Below are 21,335 nucleotides of genomic sequence, written 5' to 3'. Positions count from 1 at the left end.
ACCATAATAGACTTAAACAAAAATCAACAATAGAGAGATGCCTGGAAAATTCACAAATGTTTAGAAGTTAAATCACAGGGTTCTATATAATTTAAAAGTCAAATTGAAGTAAAGTGAAGTGAAAGTCACTTAGTCATGTCCGACTCTTTGCTACCCCATGGTCTGATACAGTCCATGGAATTCTCCAGGCCAGAATACTGGGATGGGTCGCCTTTCCCCACTCCAGGGTATCTTCCCAACCCAGGGATCAAACCCAGGTCTCCCACATTACAGGTGAATTCTTTACCAGCTAAGCCACAAGAGAAGCCCAAGAATCCTGGGGTAGGTACCCTATCCCTTCTCCAGCGGAACTTCCCAACCCAGGAATCTAACCGGGATCTCCTGCATTGCAGGTGGATTCTTTACCAACTGAACTATCAGGGAAGCCCAGAGAGAAAGTCTCAAAGAATGGAAAGCACATGTGTGTGAAGCCAGGACTGGGTATGGCTAAAGGAATGGCCCATCAGTGAAATGGAAACAGAAGCCAGCCCTTCAGGCCCCTCAGAGAAGGACAGACCATGAGATGTAGGGATGAAGTTCAAGCAAGAGTGGATTTGTGGCTGAGGTTGGGCCCTGGGGTGGAAGGAACAATGCCTGGAAAACATCTGGGGTCTCAGTGTTACTGTGCTCAGCACCACTGCCTAGCTTTTCTTCCCCCTAAATGTGCTGCTTTAATAAATACAGTACCTCTTTGGACCAAATGGGGAAACAAAGTCAAAGGAGATGGCACAGTTTGCAGTGGAGTACTCAATTCTCAGCTGTTTGCTTTGATTCCTCCCCTTTGACCCTCAAAGTATCCCCTACTGTGATATCCCCATTATAATCAAATCAAAAAATTATAACTATGGTCTCTTTACCATGTGGCATGTACTATGCTAGTTCAGTTCAGTCTCTCAGTCGTATCCAACTCTTTGCAACCCCATGGACTGCAGCACGCCAGGCCTCCCTGTCCACCACCAACTCCCAGAGTTTACTCAAACTCATGTCCATTGAGTTGGTGATGCCATCCAACCATCTCATCCTCTGTAATCCCCTCCTCTCACCTTCAATCTTTCCCACCATCAGGGTCTTTCCAAATGAGCCAGTTCTTTACATCAGGTGGCCAAAGTATTGAAGTTTCAGCTTCAGCATCAGTCCCTCCAATGAATATTCAGGACTGATTTCCTTTAGGATGGACTAGGCTAAGCATTTTATAAACATTACTTTATTTAACCCTCACAAAAAAAGCATATCAGGGAGATCTTATCTCTACTTCACAGAGGTATTAACTGAGGTGCAGAGAGATTAAATGGGCACACATTAAATCTCTTTAATAGAGATTAAAGCTGGCAAGAGGCAAAGCTGTGTCCTTTTTGGTCTGTTGACTCTTATTTTTCTGATTCTTAAGACTCCCAATGCCCATGAATGTGCTGCTTCCTACTGTGGGTTCTCCCTAGCTGGCTGTCACCTTGGCACTTCTGAGTGTCTAAAAGTGCAAAGGTCTGAGAGCATCTGATTGAGAAGTTTCTGCCTTCCTAAGGCAAAAATTAAGAATGCCCAAGGAGGGGACAGGATTCCCAGGTGGCTCAGTGGTAAGAACTCACCTGGCCATGAAGGAGACATAAGAGATGTGGGTTGGAGAATTCCAGGGACTGTATATTCCATGGGGGTCACAAAGAGTCAGATATGACTGGATGACTTTCACTTTCACCTGGGCTTCCCTGATAGCTCAGTTGGTAAAGAATTTGCCTGCGAGGCAGGAGACGCCAGCTCGATTTCTGGATCAGGAAGATTCACTGGAGAAGGGATGGGCTATGCACTCCAGGATTCTTGGGCTTCCCTCGTGGCTCAGCTGGTAAAGAATCCACCTGCAATGTGGAAGACCTGGATTTGATCCCTGGATTGGGAGGATCCCCTGGAGAAGGGAATGGCTACCCACTCCAGTATTCTGGCCTAGAGAATTCCATGGACTGTGTAGTCCATGGGGTCACAAAGAGTCAGACATGACTGAGTGACTTTCACTCAGTTCACAAGGAGGGGATAGCAGGAGTTGGAGCAAGAATGATACCTAAGCAGAACCATTTTGACATACATTTATATCTTCATTAAATGTAGGTCTCAGTTCAGTTCAGTTCAGTCACTCAGTCGTGTCCGACTTTTTGAGACCCCATGAATCGCAGCATGCCAGGCCTCCCTGTCCATCACCAACTCCCGGAGTTCACTCAGACTCACATCCATCAAGTCAGTGCTGCCATCCAGCCATCTCATCCTCGGTCGTCCCCTTCTCCTCCTGCCCCCAGTCCTTCCCAGCATCAGAGTCTTTTCCAATGAGTCAGCTCTTCGCATGAGGTGGCCAAAGTACTGGAGTTTCAACTTTAGCATCATTCCTTCCAAAAAAATCCCAGGGCTGATCCCCTTCAGAATGGACTGGTTGGATCTCCTTGCCGTCCAAGGGACTCTCAAGAGTCTTCTCCAACACCACAGTTCAAAAACATCAATGTAGGTCTAGGTTTGTTTAAAGATTCATAGCCATGCCGTCTTTGGTGGGCCTTCTCATTGGTTCTTCTGCAGTGGGCCCCAGGGACAGCACGCCAAGAGCATGAAGGAAAAACTCACTTTGGATGTGTGTTCTACAAGTTGGGCCCTTCTGTGATTACCCATAAAATATTAAGATTAAAAGCAAATAACACCTTAAAAAATCTATAATCATTCATCTCCCCAAGCAGTAGAAATATTGAAGGAAAATAAGAGAGATGCTAAACAGGATAGAAAAATATTTATGTAGGCAGAAAAGGTAAAAGATAAACAGGTAGTTTGTAGCAAAGAGCGTAAAATGTATGCGTATTCCAGCATGATGTTTAAGCTCTCCAATTCTAGAATTGGACTGCCAGCAAGCAAAACGCTGCTTACTGGCTACGTGACTTTGAGAGTCCACAATTTTGTCTCTGTCTCAATTTACTCATCTCAGAAATGATTAAAAAAACAGTATTTATTATTATAGAGGGCTCTGCGGAGGACTAAATGAATATATATAATGTGTAGTAATCAGTGATCAATATATTTTTCATTATTAATATTATGATTCTATGTCCAGCACTACCAGAGACTTAAAACATGTGTGGGATATTCAAGACCCAAGTATTTGAGGGTCTCAGTGTTTACCTTCTTCTGAGACTCCAATCAAGGGCACTTCCCTGAACTTCCTGAGAGTAACCTTTCCTCTTTCTAAACTCTGGGTAAACTACTGGCTTATCCCTTCATTACATTTTGAGTATAGTTAATTGTGTAGTTTTCTCAGGAGCTGTGCTTGGTTGAAACTTGGAGGGCAGCAGTGGGTTCTGGCTCATTTGTCTCCTTTGACCCTACCCTACCCTACCCTAGCCTACAAATACAAATAGTACCTAGGATAGTGCCTGGAACTTAGCTGGTACTAAATAAATGTTTGTTAAACTGAACTGTGGAGAAAGAAATGGCAGCTCACTCCAGTACTCTTGCCTGGAGAATTCCATGGACAGGGGAGCCTGGTGGGCTGCTGTACATGGGGTCACGCAGAGTCAGACACGACTGAAGTGACTTCTCATGCATACATGCATTGGAGAAGGAAATGGCAACCTACTCCAGTGTTCTTTCCTGGAGAATCCCAGGGACAGAGGAGCCTGGTGGGCTGCTGTCTATGGGGTCACACAGAGTCGGACACGACTGAAGCGACTTAGCAGCAGCAAACTGAACTGAACTGAGTTGAAATGCAATGTCTGGGCCTATACGGGAGAAAAGAGCAAGCTGGAAGAAAACAGTTTGCTACCATTTGTCATGAAGAAACTGGACTATGTCACTCAGAAGTATTTGAATGAAAGGCATTCCACACCCAAAGCAAATAGCTTTGGGTGAAAGGTAACAAAACACATGTGAGCCTGCTGAGGTCGGGTGGGTACAAATAATACTTTTCAAAATATGGACCTGGTGTCCAGTTTTAGTTTCAAGATCAGAGATCTCTGAGAATATCTTCATAAACCTGCAACTGATACACAGCTTTACTTGTGCAAGTTCAAGTGAGCTTAAGAAACTTTTCAACAAACTCTACTGTGAGTGCCTGGTTCATTAAATTCTTAGGGGTCAAATTTGACAAGAATTATGTCTAGCTTTGTTCTGTAGAAGCTTGAACAAAGTCATGAAAACCAGATGCAATCAGTGGGATTGCCATGAATCCAGAGGGACTGGCCTAACTGTGATGCAGTGTAAACACACACTTGGGCTTGCACATATACTCCCTCAGCCACACACAGTTCTCTCAAATACATTCATACGCTTTTGTAGTAATTGGTCCAGAAACTGCATTGATAGAGTGCTTGAGCAGTGACCATCGATGTGGGTATCCAGAAACTGGCTTCTGTCTTGTATCACCAGTGCTGAGTGGTTCTCAGTATTTGGCCCCTAAACTAGTGGTTTTTACTTTTACATTCACCTGTCAAAATCTCCTGTGAAATGTTTCAAATGAAAATTCCTGGGCCTTGCACCTTCAGAAATCCTGGCTCTGCAGGTATGGGGCAGAATCTAAGAATCTACATTTTCGAGACAAATCAATAAGAGGCTTCCCATAATGAATCACACATTGAATAATGATTTTCTGAAGACTTGTGGATACTTTTCAAGGCCTGAAAAGTCTACCCTACATTGTAGCATTGAATCAATGAGGCCAATGAGACCTCAGTGGCTTTGAAAACTCAAAAAGTCCAGTTGCAACCTGCTTGCCCTTAGCTGGGATGCTCCAGTGTACATCCCTTCCCATGTTTACATCATAAGAAGGGGTATATTTAAGAATGTGTCATTATATACAGTTATACCTGAAATGAACAGAAGCTCACTTTCTTGTTCTAGGTGTTCACACCTAGTATCTCACTATATCTTAGCAGAGCCAGCACTCAAACTAGAATCTTTTGATGGTGCAAAACACAAAGTGTTTCACTGAATCACAGCTGCCCTCACTGGGTGACCAGGAGTCTCATAAAATGCAGTCTCTGTATCAGGTGATATTAAAAATATTAAGCAACCAGTAAAACTATTTAACAACCAGGTGCAGGTCCCCTCACAACTGATGCAGACAAGTGCTCCCAGAGCACTCCACTGGCTACCCACTGATAATGTCAAAGTACCCCCCCCAAGATGTTATCAGATGGACAGACCCCCTAATTAGGAGTGGGAGAGAGAATAGAAAATCACCTGCTTTCACCCACCTTCCAGGACAAATGACAGTAAATGGAAAATCATTAAAAAAAAAAAAGAAAATGACTAAAAAATGCAAGTTCACTCTTTTTGAGATAGAGGAGAAGGACTAAATTAGAAGACTGCAATGATGACACCTCTCCCCTCTTCCCCAATGCCTCAGACTCATGGTCTGACAAGTATTCCTGTATTTATGAAGATAAAGAGAATATTTTAAATTATGACTGGCCTACAAATTTGTGACGGACTTGCCAGATCTCAGGCGTCATTTGGTGTTCACTACTGCACTTCACCCAAAAACTAGTCAAGGAGAGTTTTATTTCCTTACTAAAAAGGATTGCCCTCCTTCTGGCCTTAGATGCAAACACCTGGGATGAGATTGTTGGGAGGTCTCACAAGGTGACTCATTAATCCCAACCACCCTCACAGTTATGCCTGGATCCAGTCCAGGTCAGCTGTCTTTTGACCCTCTGTCAGGGTCTGTAAGAAGCCCTTTATGTGATTGGAGGTGGATTTTCTTTGCAAATTGCAGTTTAGAAAAAGATCTGGTCAACTACAGGTTTCCTTCTTATTGTTCTTCCATGTTCACATTTCCCAGGTGGTGGACATCTTGCTTATTCTATACTCACTTTTCATACTTAATATTCAATCATTTTAAATTTCACAGCTCATGATCCTCTGTTTTCTTGAGAAGTTGAACTTTCATCTTTGATAGTTTCAATCTCTCTCTCATTTTTTTTAAACAGCTATTTAAATGTGGAACACTATTGTCCTCAGTGAACCATTTCTGACTTTAAATGATTTCTGATTTAAAATCATGACATTTGAATTTAAAATCCCACACTTAATACAGCAATGCCTAATAACCATGCCTGCAAGGTATTTAAGGTAATTGGAAAATATTTTATTCTGGCTTCACTTCCCTAAAAGCATTCCAACATCACTCACTCAAGGAGCTAAAATAGAAGCTTGATCTTGGAATTAATTGGAGATTAACATGAAATCTTAATTTTAAATGGAAAGAAAGAAAACAATTTAGACCCCAGTGTACATCAAAGGATAATTCTATCTGGCAATGTACAATGGCTTGGCTGCAGCCTAATCTCTCATCACACCTAATGCTTCCATAGCTACCGCACCACAGAGGCCACAACATCTTTAATGCTGTTCCCTCATGCAAGGAACTCTCCCCACCACTGTGGCTGGGATTTAATTAATTACAGCTATTTACAAACTCAGGGGGCTTCCCTGGTGGCTCAGTTGGTAAAGAATCTGCCAGCAGTGCAGGAGACCTGGGTTCGATCCCTGGGTTGGGAAAATCCCCTGGAGAAGGGAATGGCAATCCACTCCAGTATCTTTCCTGGAGAATCCCATGGATAGAGGATCTAGTGGGCTACAGTTCATGGGATCGCAAAGAGTTGGACATGACTGAGCTACTAAACATGCACACTAACTCGCAGAAGCTGGTTACACACCAACAGAAAATCTCCACCTGCTTAGCAAGTGGCCCTCTGAAAGTCACTGATGGACTGGCTTCTGATGGGTGCTATTGGATGTGGCTCAAACCCTGGCAGAGATGCCAGCTTCATTCTCTGCCCTGCTAGTAACCTCTGCATTGGGAGTGGCCCCTAAGGCACAGGGGCATTTGGCCAGAGGGATGAGTGAAAGGCCAAGAACAAGGTGGGAGAGAATTCAGAGCCCAACACTAGCTGCGTGCAGGGCTCAAAGTGGTGTCAAATGTCAGCACTTTGCAGCGAAGGATTCTTAGGCACATACCTTCTTCTCCTAGGCATGGTCTCATGTGCATTTTTCTTTTTTTCACTTATTTGAAAATCTTGAACTGCGGAGGAAGGGATTATGTGCTGGAGTGTTTCATTTTCAAATGTTTTTGCACAGGTCTTTTTGCCTCCCACCAACATTTCAATCACCTATAGTAAGCTTCATTAGAAAAAAATTTTCATTTAAAATTTGAGTAAACACCACAAAAAGGATTCAGTGTGCCTAATTCTGAGAGATTCTGGGTAGAGTAACCATCTTCTACTTAGAGAATGTATTTTACCAAAATTCTGTCCTTCAAACCTCGAGTCAACCTTCTCATCATAATTTGAGACTTTGGTAGAGGAATGAAATTTGGGACTTCTTAAAAGCTAATTTTTATTTCATTAGGATGCAAATACTTTAAGTGTATCTTACTTTATGAACACATTTGCTAAAAAGGATACTTCTTCCTCCACTTCCCCTCTTCCTCTTCTTCCTTTTTCTTTTTCTAATAAGTGTGACTAAAATAAAAATTTTAAATGACCCTCAGTAAACTCAACTGATTATCACTTTTTCTCCAGTGCTCTCTACTCTTAAGTTCCCAAATACTAAGCCTCAAGTGGCTTCAACTGAGGCATAGATTGGAATTCCTCTTGGCAACAGAGTAGATATAGTGGAGATCCTTTTTACTGTTATTTCAAAACACCTTTCTGGGCAACTTTCCCCTGGCCTAAGGCTAGAACAATTACTGGGGATACAACGGAGACTCGACCCTCTCTCTGGGGACAGCAGTTCCAATAGGATTCCCCTCACCCTGGAAACAGTATTTATTTATTTCTAAGAGGAATTTTTAGCTTGAACTGATAAAACATGTTGTTAGTGAGTGTTTTCCTGGGTATAGTGTATCCCTCAAAGCATTTTTTCCCCCCGAGAAGGAAATGTTAAGCTCTTGATAAATGAAAAATAAGCTCTTGTTCTCCTAGATAAATTATTACAATGAGAACTTTCTCTGACTTTAAAAATCTAATAGTAATCTTTGGCTTTGCATAGTAGAATTTCCCTAAACCGTTGAATGCATTCCATGTTTCTCAGGCTTTGTTTTGGTTAAGGACAAGAAGAGCATCTCCAATGGATGAGTGATTACCTTATCATCCTTTTACTGGCAGCCACGGAGATCTTTAACTCTTTAAGCAGTGGCATTTAAGTCTTGAGAACACCCAGAAGCTTGCCCCAGGCTTTAGACATTCTCAGTTTAAAAAAAAAAAAAGAAAGAAAGTGGGGAAAAAGGCCAGCTTGGGTATCAACAAAGCAGAAATAGAATAAGCCAGGTAGTTCAGTTCTGATAAGATTGGAGATCTTCTGCAAATCAGGTAAGCTGACCTGCAAACAAGTATCCTTGCTTAGGCAGGGGCGGCCTCTCCTCCTCTGGGATTTGTATCAGGGGCATTCATTCTCCAAGTATACTTAATGGCACAGAAAGTTAGAGATAGGCTCTTTCCCAACTTCTCTGAATATGAGGTTATTCTTTTACTTTTACAAACATTTTAAATCACATCTTCTTACCTTTCCTTTGTGCATCCAGAAAAGGTCATCTAAAAGTAAATTGTGGCCGTCTCTAGGCTGTGTCCCAAAAACTGGTAGAATCAATTTTAAGAGGGTTTTATCACCAACAGTTTATAGCTCTTGATTGAAATGAAATAATAGACACAAGGAATGCTTGACCTCTGAAATGACACCCAAACCCCTGCCAAAGGAAAGCCCTCTTTTAAAAAAAAAAAAACAAAAAACAAAAAACAAAAAACAAGGTGCGGGGTGGGGAGGAAGATTGTAGGAAAATGCTCTTAAGACCTAAAAGTCAGAATGCAGAAAGTTATTCCTTTATTAAGACTCTGCAAATTGGTCTTGGTTTAAAACCCTTTATAATAAAGCCCATATGTTAGAGTCATGATGTCAAAACCCTTCAAATACACTGGTAATTTGAAAAGGTAATGGAAAATGAAAGGTTTCATTCAGCTTTTTTGTTTTTGTTTTGTATTTTGCTCAAAATGCTGCCTATTAAATAAATAAATCAATGTATCAGTGTATCTAGTTTTAACTTTAATAAGATAATGCTGAATGTTTTATGATTTTTTTGCTTTCAAATTAATGAGCTTTTTATATAATATCAACTACAAAAAGAATTTTCTTAAAAGTTAGGAAGTTCATATACCCAGAGTTAAACAGCACATGGCCTTAAATGGTACAATTATAGTTGATCTTTTTTCTTTTTAGTTTTCAGAATTTTCCAGATTTCTATAATTAATACTTATTACTTTTAAAACAATGTAATTTTGTTTGAAGTACAAAAATATTCCAGTCATTTTATTCTTGGGTGTTTTAAAAGAGAATTTTTTTTAAACTTTTTATTTTATATTGGAGTATAGCCAATTACCAACATTGAGATAGTTTCAGGTGGACAGCAAAGGGACTCAGCCATGCAAATACATGTATCCATTCTCCCCCCAAGCTCCCCTCCTATCTAGGCTGCCATATAACATTGAGCAGAGTTTCCTGTGCCATACGGTAGGTCCTTATTGGTTACTCATAGCACTATGTACATGTCAATTCCAAACTCCCTAACTATTCCTTCCCCCCATTCTTCCTTCTTGGCAACTATAAATTCATCCTCCAAGTTTGTGAGTCTGTTTCTGTTTTGTAAATAAGTTCGTTTATATAATTTCCTTTTAGATTCCACATAATAAAAAAATATATACTTCTATGTCCAGTAAACAAAGAAACTTGAAGATCATGACTGTCTGCGACTGAAACTACACACACACACACACACACACACACACACATGAAAGTGCTCAACAAAAGGAGGTTTGTGCTTAATAACATGAGTTTTTCCCTTTCCTCCCCCGGCTTTCTAGATTGGTGGGCACAGGACCAGTATACACTTTGTGAATTAAGGCTGGACTTATTGTAGCACCTTTTAGAATTTGGAAATCCAAAAAGCTACTCATCTCATCCATTCTTTAACATTCATTTGATTCTGTTTGAAGAGTATAAACTTTTCAGTCATCTCCTCAATTGATGAGCTCTGTGACTTTCGGAAAGTAACTTAGTCCTTATAAATATCACTTTTTTCTACTCTAAAAAGAAAAATTAATAATAATATGCAAAGGGTTACTGAAAGAATAAATGATTATTAGTATGGTCACATTTTAATGGTTTTCTAATGGTTATAACATTACTAATATACAATTTTTGCTAAAGAACTTAGCAAATTTTATGATGTTTTATGATGTTTATATTTTTTAATGAGAAAATTTTGAACCTCTTTTCTGTCCCTTGCTCATCTCTGGGTTGAGTTTCTCCGTGGGTTGCTTTTTCCCCCTCTTCTCATTTCCCAGCCTTCTGCTGCCCTTTCTCCTCCTTGAGTTAGGGTCATCTGCTTGAACTGAGCTGTCTGCCTAACCCTGGGAGCTTGTATGAAAAAGAGCCCAGCGGGACGAGACAGGTTCTACCTGGACCAGAGAAGCTCCTTAGAGATCAGAGAATGTCAGCACTGAAAGGTCGAGACCTACAGCCTCACTAAACAGAGAAGGGAATTAAGGTGGAGTGTGGAGTGACTTGTTCAAGGTCACAGCACCAGTTTGGGCAGAGTGAAAGTTAAAGCCTAGGACTAGTCTTGCAGTTTAAACCTATAAGCCGGATGGAGGCTGCTGAAAGCAGCAAACACAGAGGTATATAAGGAAGCATGAAGACATCTACTGCATGAAGCAGGCTGGATTTTTCTAGGAACGTATTCCTGGCTTTTTAACAATTCTCTCATCTCAGAGATATAAGCACAGAAAAGTATTTCTCTACTGTAGGGAAAACAGCACTGATTCAGCAAGGAGAAACAGAGGCTGACCTGCAGTCTCAGAGACGCAGCGGGCAGAGGCGCTGTGGCCATAGGGCCTCCAAGGGGGCCACAGTTTCAGCTGGTTATTGCCATGGAGGAGTTCAGCCCTGGTATTGCCAGATCTGAACTGAGAGAAGTGAAAAACGTGAACATTTCATGTGAAATTTCTCAGTCTAAAAATGTTGATGCAGATGTTTCCAAATACTATTTAAACCAGACGAAATGTGTCAGAAGTTTGCAACCCTTGATGTAGAATGTGAGAACAGGGCAGAGTTGCCTCATAATCTTAGAGTGAAGGTAAATGTTATGAGATCCTTGAATGAAGAGGGAAGGGTGACTCTCTACCCCTCCTGATAGTTGATCTCAGAGTTAAATAGCACCAATACATACAATCAGTACGGGATGTACTGGGGCACTGGGCATTCTTGGCAACTGCTCTTTCTGTGCTTTTCATATCCTGCATGGCTTTCTCTCCCCTCTTTTACATTGAAACAAGATGTAAATGGCTAGATCCTTGGCTTAAAGCTAATTTACAAACTCTCCCTAATCACTGGTAGAAAGCTGTGGCAGGGACTTGGGATTTACTTGTGGAAACTAGAGAGTAACACAGAAGTCCCTAAAATGTGTGATCCTGTGCTCCAACGACTTTAGAAGGGCATCCATCTTGCCATGTACAAGAATCCGGCTGTCTCCTCCACCTCTCATCCTCATTTAGAAAAAAGGAAGCCCTCTCATCATAGCATTTATGTGTTCATTTTGTATACCTGAAAATTGGCAAAGACCCTCACCACTGCATTCCTTTTTAAGTCAACTTATAAGAAAAGGTGAGACTTCCCTGGTGGTGCAGTGGCTAATACTGCAAGTTCCCAATGCAGGGGGCCAGGTTCAATCCCTGGTCAGGGAACTAGATCCAAATTGCCACAGCTAAGACCCAATGCAGCCAGATAAGAAAATAATATTTTTTGAAAAAGAAAAGTTTGGTTTTGTTTTTTTTTTTTTTTAATGAGGGCAGTGAAGTTTCAGTTTGGCAACCTAGGAATGATCATCAAATTTATAGATGTAGTGCTTCCTTACATGTTACTATTTTCTCCAAGTTTTCTGCAGTGACTACTTATATTTTTTTTAATAATCCGGAAGGGGACCGTTTAGGAAAAAAATTTTTTGCCAAAGGGCGAATTAAACTATATGTCTATTTTAAGAGTCAAATCAGAAGAGAGAAAACAAGGCAGCAATGATGAGGATTCTCAGGGTTTTGGAGAGCATAGATTTCCTAGCACTGTCTGCCCTCTATTTTCCTCCTGTTTATTTCTCTGCTCCCTGCCTCCCCCTCAATCACACATCAGCAATGATACTGTACTTCTGGGGTTCAGGGAGCAGGCATTTGGAGACATTATTAGAACTGCTCTGTAATCAAACATGGTCAAATTGTGATGGTTAAAGATTTACATAACAATTAGAGTGGGCTTTGGTGGGGGGTCGGGGGGAGAAAGCAGCTCAACTTGGGATGAGAGTGAAGAAAGAAATCTCTATGAAGGCTTGATGAATGTGTTCCTTGCTGATTACAACCCGATCATATTTACTGAGGAGGAGTCCAGAAAACTGCAAGTGCTGTCCAAACTCTTAGCCGTTATCTGCGAACTTTATCCTGCTGAAAAAGTTGTGTTGGTATCCAACCATACACAAACCTTGGAGATTTTACAAGTATGCAGGTGTCATGGATATGCTTATATAGGACTTGATGGACAGACCCCAGTTTCTCAAAGGCAGCAAATTGTTGATAGCTTTAATAGTAAATACTCTTCTCATTTTATTTTTTTGTTAAGTTCAAAAGCTGATGGTGTGGGACTTAACTGTATTGGAAAGTGAAGTCACTCAATTATGTCCAACTCTTTGCAACCCCATGGACTGTAGCCCACCATGAACCTATGTCCATGGGATTTTTCAAGCAAGAGTACTGGAGTGGGTTGCCATTTCCTTCTCCAGGGGAGCTTTCTGACTCAGGGATCAAACCTGGCTCTCCCGCATTCTAGGCAGACAGTTTACCATCTGAGCCACCAGGGAGGATCTCACTTAATTCTCTATGACATTGATTGGAATCCAGCTACTGATATCCAGGCAATGTCTAGAGTGTGGAGAGATGGTCAGAAGCACCCTGTACATATTTCCTAACCACTCCTCCTAACCACAGGTACAATAGAGGAAAAGATCTATCAAAGACAGATTAGTAAACAAGGTCTTTCTGGGGTAGTTGTAGATCTATCCAAGACATCTGATAATGTTCAGTTTTCAGTGGAAGAACTTAAAAATTTGTTCACATTGCATGAAAGTTCATATGTGAACTCATGTGAATGTGAATTCACAGCTTGGCTGTGAATATACAGGAGAAAATCATACAGGTGATTCATTGGAAAAACTCCCTGAGTCTAGAAATTGTCAGCTTGGTTCACATCAACAGAAGTCTAACTAACTCCCTGAAACCTCTCTCCATGTCACAGCTGAAGCAATGGAAACACTTTCCTGGAGATCATTTAAATCTTCAAAGAATAAGAGAAAATGTATCATTCCTTTTTCAAAATATAACCAAACTATTGCTATATAATGAAATACTGCTTTGTGATGTTACTTTGCTTCCCCCTTTAAAAAGTTAATCTAGTAATAATTTTGAGAAACAAATAGAATTATTTTAATTACAATAATATATTTTGTTGCATGCTATATTATAGTTTTGATACACTAATCAAAATTGACTTCTTTAATGTTTTGTATATGTTCCTAAATATTGAAATATTAAAGACATACTTCTATCATCCTATTAAAAAAAAAAAGAGTCAAATCAACTAATAGATAGATTAAGAAGCTATCAGTGAAAATGGATAGAGCTTTAGCTCAGGAGTCAAGAAATCTGAGGTTTAATTCCTGTTTTTCCGCCTAACCTTAATTTTGGGCACTCAGTCTCTTCTTCTGTCAAACGGGGATGAGCATACCAATGTTTTGGAGTAATTGTAAAGATTAATGACAAGTTATGTGACACATGGTAAGTTCTGAATAAATGTAAGCATGGTGGGACAGTGATTTTGTTTAATGTACTACTCAACATCAGATTCATTTTGGCAAGCCCTGCTAAACATTTGAATTCACGTGTGTTCATGAGAACAAACCATCTTGATGTAAATAGATAGCTCTAAAGTTTGTCTTTGTTTCTCCTGCCAAAATGTCTCAGCAGAGCACTACAAAACCATATCGGGTGGTTTGGGGACCTGTACAAATTCTGTGACAAAATTTTAGTTTTTCTCTTGTGTGGGGTACTGTGCCATTTCTAAAGAATCTCTGGTTGAATTTACAGAGTCATTTGTAATTTTAGTAAATTTAGTTGCTCTTACATCTTCAAATTTAAAAGTTACAATCATTTTGGTTTTTTCCCAGAGTTCTATAGAACAAGAGGAATCTTTTTTGAACAAACTTGAAAATTGTGTTAAAGGTTGTGACACTTTTAATAATGCTTTGCACAAACCAAATAAATACTTATGTATTATTAGATGCCCACCCAACCTCCTTGCACAATGGCCACACTACAGAATCTAATGGAAAAGTGCATTTTGTGAAGTTTCCCCCATGCTCTAGAATTAAGGGAGATGCCAACAGCTTCAGAACTAATTTCATAAACTACTTAAGCATTTCCCTAGCCTGTTTGCTGCTATTTTTTTTAACAGCTTTTAAATTAAAACTTACTATACCAGCTTAATGAGTTTTTCTTTTCTCTTTTTCTTTTTTTAAAGAAATGCTGTTTAGACAATAGCATATTTAGATGTATGCACTCATCTCCCTCAAGCCCACCACCACTGTCTACTCTGCCTGCCTGGACCATTGCAGCTGGCTCTCGTCTGGCTTTCCTGTCTCTCGCAGTCTGCTCTTGCATACCACTGCAGTCTTTGTAAAGTGTCAGTCTACTCTGAGCCTGTGACCTACTAGATAACGAGAGGTCTCGAGCACTTACTGTGCCTAGCATTGTGTTCAGCACTTTACATTCATTATCTCATTTAATCCTTGAAACAATCCCATGCGATAATCTCCATTTTGTAAAAAAGCAAAGGGAGGCTCAGAGAGGTTAAGTAAATTGTGCAAGTAAATTGTAGATTACATCTTGGATTTCATTCATCCACTTAATTACATACACTCCTCCCTGACTACAGCCGTGGCAACATGACAGCAGAATGCAGTCAGTGTGGTGACACCTTAGTCACATGCTGTCTTCACTGTCTGGGATGCCCTCACCCACTGGGCACTCAAATGGGGTCTCAGCACTGCGAAGCCTTACCAGATATCCCTCCACCTCCCAACTTAGTCCCAGAGCCACACCTCCCAGCATGCTGCTTTGCCATCCTTAGTTTATCTGTCTCTCTTTCATCAAATGTCATGAGGGCTGGGAGTTAATCATACTGTGTTTGTATTCATTTACACATAGCCTGGGAAGTAGTAGAAACTCGGTAAGTGTTTGTAAAATAAATGCTGAGATTCTCAAGAATGTCCTACTGATCTTTATATCCCCTCAAATCAAGCTGCAAAACCAGGAGGTCAACCTAGATGGGACAGATTGACTGAGAGGCAGTCTGGTGGGCTACAGAAGTGGAGTGTCATAAGCCGTGGGCAGAGAGTAGACAGAGATTCCAAAACTGGAGATCGAGAAACCCAGCGAGGGGCCAGCTGGACAAAGAGGGGGATGGCTATGGAGCAAGCAGAGATGGCAAAGTGTATTAGGGTTCTCTTGAGAAACAGAACCAAATATAAAAAGAAATTTATTAAAAGGAATTATGGCTCACACTGTTATGGAAGGTATAAGTCCCAAGATCTATTCAGAATGCTGGAGACCTAGGAGAGCCCATGATGTAATTCAGTCTGAGCGGCAGCATGCTTAAGACACAGGAAGAGCCAACGTTTTCATTTGAGGAGGGATCCTGGGTTTTTTCCTTGCCTTTGGACTCAAAGACACTCAGGCAGGAGGAATTTCCTCTCAGTCTCAGGAAAGTCAGCCTTTTTGTTCTACTCAGGCCTTGAACTGATTGGATGGGGCCCGCCTGCCTCAAGGAGGGCAATCTGCTCTATTCATTCTACCAATTCAAATGTCCTGCAGAAACACCCTCACAGACAAACTAAGGATACTGTCCGACAAAATGTCTGGGCACCTGGTGGCCCTGTCAGGTTGACACATAAAATCAACCAGGTGGTGAATAGGTTGAAGTAGAGTTCACCCAGGAAGGCCTTGTGGGCACGGGGTTTCCATCAGAGTCCCTCTTTTATGTGCATAGTTCTTAACGTGTCCCTTCCCAACAGTCAACAGCCTGAGGAACCTATTATTTCTCACCACTCTGCCCTCAAACCTGTTCCTTCTGTGTACTTCTCAAATTTCCAGCCACACAGGCCTTATTTTGGAGTCATCCTTCATTCATCCTGGTCCTTGGTACAAACATTAAAAGTTGCCAAGACCTTTCAGTTCTTGAACAATGCCTCCCGCATGCCTCATCTTCCTTCACTGTTGCTGCTCTCCTGCTGTAGAATGACGACTACTCAGTTTTTCAAATGGGAAGAGTTGGGTGAGGCGGATCACTGTCTGGTGGCAAAGGAGATTTGGAAGACTAGTTTTGAAGCTGCCTTCACGGGACAAAATGAGATTTTCTTGAGGTTGTATGTTGCACAATAATACTGCAAAGTTTTATACAAGGTATGCTCTATACAATAATTGAGGAAGTGTTCATTGAATATACTAGTTTTGTGTTGGAGATTATGATGGGGAGACCCTATTTTCTATAGCAACTATTTGAATTGTTTCTTAAACAGTTTCTTTCACTCCAAGCTCTTTCTCTTTTGTTACTGGATAAATCTTCCTAAAGCACAGCTTCAATACTATTACTACTCAAAAACCTTCACTGGCTCCCCACTGCCTATTAAATAAGCCACAGTCTGTAAATGGACTCTGTGGCCCTTCAAAATATGGATTCCACTCATTTTTTTTTGACTATGTATCCTATAAATCACCATTGCTTCTTGTGCAAACTAGAAATGCATTTGGATGCAAATATCAAGTATATCCAGTGTATGCTGGCTTAAACAAATAGAGAACTATTTTTCTCATTTAAGCAATTAATAGGTCTGCAGTCCAGGGCTAGTGCAAGTATTCAACAATTGATTCAAGCTCCTTCTGTTTCTCTGTTCCATCATATAAGCATACGGCTTTGACCTTGAGCTTCCCTGGTGGCTCAGATGATAAAGAGTCTGCCTGCAATGCGGGAGACCCACGTTTGATCCCTAGGTCTGGAAGATCCCCTGGAGAAGGAAATGGCAACTCACTCCAGTATTCTTGCCTGGAAAATCCCATGGACAGAGGAGCCTGGGGGCCTGTGGCCCATGGGGTCCCAAAGAGTTGGACACGACTGAGTGACTTTCACTTTCATAACCTCAAGATGTGCTTCCAGGCATCCCACCTACATTCCAAGTAGGAGAAAGAAGAAACAGCAAAGGGCAAAAGTTGAAGGAAGGTGCATGCTAATTTAACCTGTCCTGTTTTTATGGATAAAGTGAATCCTTTTCTAGAATACTAACCTAGCAATCTTCTGCTTATGACTCAGTGATCAGAAGAGTGTCACATGGTGGAAGGTGACTGGGGGAGGCAGAATTGTAGATGGAGGTGGGCCAGCCAGTCGGTAGTACCTGCCACATACACACCTACTCTAATTAGGTGGCTCACTCACCTTACTCCACATCTGCCTTCACATCATTTCCTCTGCCTTCAATATTTGCCCTGCCCCCTGTTTGTTGAAGCCCTTTCGTTTTTTTCTTTCAAGTCCAGATAAAACACTGCTTTCCCCAAGATGTCTTCCTGTTCGCCCTCAAACCTCTCTGATAAAAGTTTCTCCTTCTGAGATCAACCGCTGTTTGTATTTCTGTTGTACCTGGAATACTCACACTGTACCCTGGTTAGTTATATGTGTTTCATCTCCCTGTCTATAGTTTGAAGTCCAAGAGAACAGGGAACATGCCCCATTCATCTCTGTACTTCTAAGGCAACTCAGCACAGAGTAGGTATTCAATAAGTATTGGACGAATGCACGCATCTTCTGCCATATTCCATTTGAGCAGACAAGTGTGTGGTACCCACACTGCGTCTGTAATGGCCCCTCTCACCCAAGTTAAAGGAGAACAACTGCAGTCCTCTGTGAGCACTGGCTGCCGTCCTCTGTCCTCAGCCAAAGCAAGGACATCTGTGGTGGCAACGTGACTATCTACCCATGCTTCTCATGTCCCTTTGCCCAAATGTGCAGCTGTTTCCTGGGTGGGAAAGTAAGGGAACAGTAAAAATCAGACAAAATAACAGCACTTTTAATAGGAGTCTTGTGAGTGTATTAAGCATAAATGAAGAACTTTGTACTATAATGTAAGTAATAATAATATTAATACCAACTAATACCATTTATTAAATTCCTTATGCCAAGCACAGAATTTTGTATGCATTGTCCCTTGGATTCCTCATAAGAACATACTCATTTATTAAATAAGGACACCAAGTTGCAGAAAGATTAATTTGCCCAGGGTTACAAAGCTTCTAGATGGCAAAGCTGGAGAGACAGTCATTTCTTAGTACAAGCCTGTGAAGGGAAAAGCTGCAACTCAGAGAGGTCAAATGACCTGCCCAAGGCTGTGCAGTGCAGTGGTTAAGAGGATGGGCTCTAGAGTTAGACTTCCTGGGTGGGAATCCTCATGTGACCTGGGGCAAATTGTTGAAAGTTTCTATGCCTCAGTTTCCTCATCTGTAAAACAGGGGTTCCAGTTGCTTCATAGGTTCTTATGAAAACAAAATGAGTAAGTATACTTATTGAGACTGGCCTATCACCTGATCCAAACTAAGTATTTGGTAGCTTAGCTAGGGCAGGGCTGCCACTAGCCTGTGTGATAGAGTGGCCTGAGAACAGCTTGCCTGGTGTATAAGTGGAGGAAAGTTGGACATTTAGATATATTTTGGTCCTTCTGGAGAAAAGAAATGAATACTACTTTCTGGCTCTCAATGGTAGGAGTCCTGTTTCTCCTCCAAAAAGGACTCCTAGGTTTACTGACCCCATGCTTCAGAAAGTCACACCTTTTGAACAGAATAATGGCCCTGTCTGCATTTCTGTCCACTGCCAGCTTTAATTGACCCAGAGAATTAGTAGGCTTCTGGCTCTGAAATTGTTTGGGGGAAGGACCTTCATTTGGTATGTGCTGAGCTCTGTGGAGTTACCTTTGATATTTCCTTAGTAAATGCAATTTTGTTTTGTTTAAGCTGCTTTCCTTATCTTGGTATTGACAGTGAAGTCACTCAGTCGTGTCCAACTCTTTGCGACCCCATGGACTGTAGCCTACCAGGCTCCTCTGTCCATGGGATTTTCCAGGCAATAGTCCTGGAGTGGATTGCCATTTATAACTAGCCTCCAAAGATGGTCCTGCAATGAGCCATGCCTCTTAGTGTTCACACTTTTGTGTAGGCCCCTCCCTCAATCAATCTAGGCAGTCTTTATATATGGTAGATAGATACGATATAATATGGTAGAACATGATATGATAGAATATGGTAGTAGTGACATTTATAATTTCTGAGACTAGGTCATAATAAGTCTAGTAGCCTCTGCCTTGGGTTCTTTGAAAGCATGCTCTGGAAGAAGCCAGCTGCTATGTAAGAAGTTCAGCTACTATAAGGCCAGTCTGCTGTAATAAAGCCATGCTATCCACGTTGGGAGGCTGCATGGAGACAGAGCCCCCCGGCAATTCCAACCTTCTAGGTGAGGTGTCAGATATGTAGGAAAGAAGCCATCTTGGACATCCTGCCCAGCTGAGCCCCCAGATATCAGTAGCCCCATCCACCATCTGACTGCAGCTGCACAAAACCCAAGCAAGAGCCCAGTCAATCTACAGAACTACAAGAGATGACAATATAATGTTATTCTAAGCCACGCTGTTTTGGGATCACTAGGAAGCACTAGATAACTGAAACAGTCATGATTCCCTAAAGCTGCTGGTACAGTTAAGACACACTCAAATCCAATCCACAGATGAGGATTGTAAGCTGCTTCTTTATATTAAATTAGATTTTGTGGTAAATATACAAATCTGGGCCAAAGTCTACATGCAAAACTTTTGTAATTCTTTCCATTTTTCCTTAATAGGAGAAATACTATTTTAACACCATCTATTACATGTTTGTCTATTTGACTGTCACTTGCCTTCCCCTTTTCAATATATGCTCCAAGATGGCAATGATTTCATATGTTTTATTATCCTTTGTATCCTCATTCCTGGTGACAGTACTTGATTTATACTAGGTCTACAGTAAGTATTTGTTGAATTAATAAACACTTGAGGAGAGAGAAGATGAATGTATCACAGATGAAGCTAATATGTTATAAAATGTTCATGTAATAAATATACTCAGCCTACAGAAAACATCTCACATTGGCTTCAAGAATAAAATATGACATATGAAGATATTTATGACATGTTAAGTAAAAAGGCTAGGTTTTTAAAATCAGTTTTCAAAGCAATAAGAACAAGCATAATTCCATTTTTAAAAAATGGTTTTTTTTGCAACTCTTTCTGTATATTTGGAGAAAGAGTCCAAAAGCATTTTTGTCAAACTAATGACAATATTATCTGTGGGTAAAAAGTTCAGAAGGGAATTTTGTTTTTTTCTTAGTGCCTTTCACATGCATTCTAAGATGTTTAAAATAAAATTGTATATTTTTTTAATTAGGAAAAATGTTATTTAATACAGCTAAATTGGAGCATTGATATACCTCTTTTTCTTGTATTTTTCTGTATTTCCTGTCTGAGGCCATAAAATCAAAGTCTTTCAATTCCTTCTCAAACAGTTATATATGTTTCATGTATATTTGTTCCATCCAAACGCCAGTGGAGTCATAATACAGCACTTCTGCCCACATGAATAACAGCAACAACAAAAGTAGAAGTAATCTGTTTATAGCTGAAGTGAATTCCTAGAAGAGTTTCTGCTGTTCAGATCACTGAGGGATTGCTTGCAGAATCACGAACACTGATAAGATGGAGCATTCCTTGGCTATAATCCGAGTTTCCCAAAGAGAGCAGCAAATACTACATTTATAATTATGTAGAAGCAAACTTTCTAACCCCTTGTGAAAGTAGCAAATGGCAGCAAATTCCTGTTTGCTTATATACTTCGAAACTCATTAGAGAATGAAGGGGAAAATGCTTGCCTCTAAGACAGAGAAACTCCGTTGCAGACGTGATACACATGGGGAAGGAGCAGCGCCCTGGCCACGTCCGCATTCTGAATGTTTCCTCAGTAGCTGCACCTTCCCTTCTATGATTTACCATGAAGAACACATGCAGTTTATGCAAAACTGTCTTTTCCTGCATGACAAATGGTACTAGAGACCAGATATGCTCATGG

The sequence above is a fragment of the Ovis canadensis genome, chromosome 7, assembly GCF_042477335.2.
Source record: "Ovis canadensis isolate MfBH-ARS-UI-01 breed Bighorn chromosome 7, ARS-UI_OviCan_v2, whole genome shotgun sequence".
Classification (NCBI taxonomy): domain Eukaryota; kingdom Metazoa; phylum Chordata; class Mammalia; order Artiodactyla; family Bovidae; genus Ovis; species Ovis canadensis.
This window is presented reverse-complemented; position numbering follows the sequence as displayed.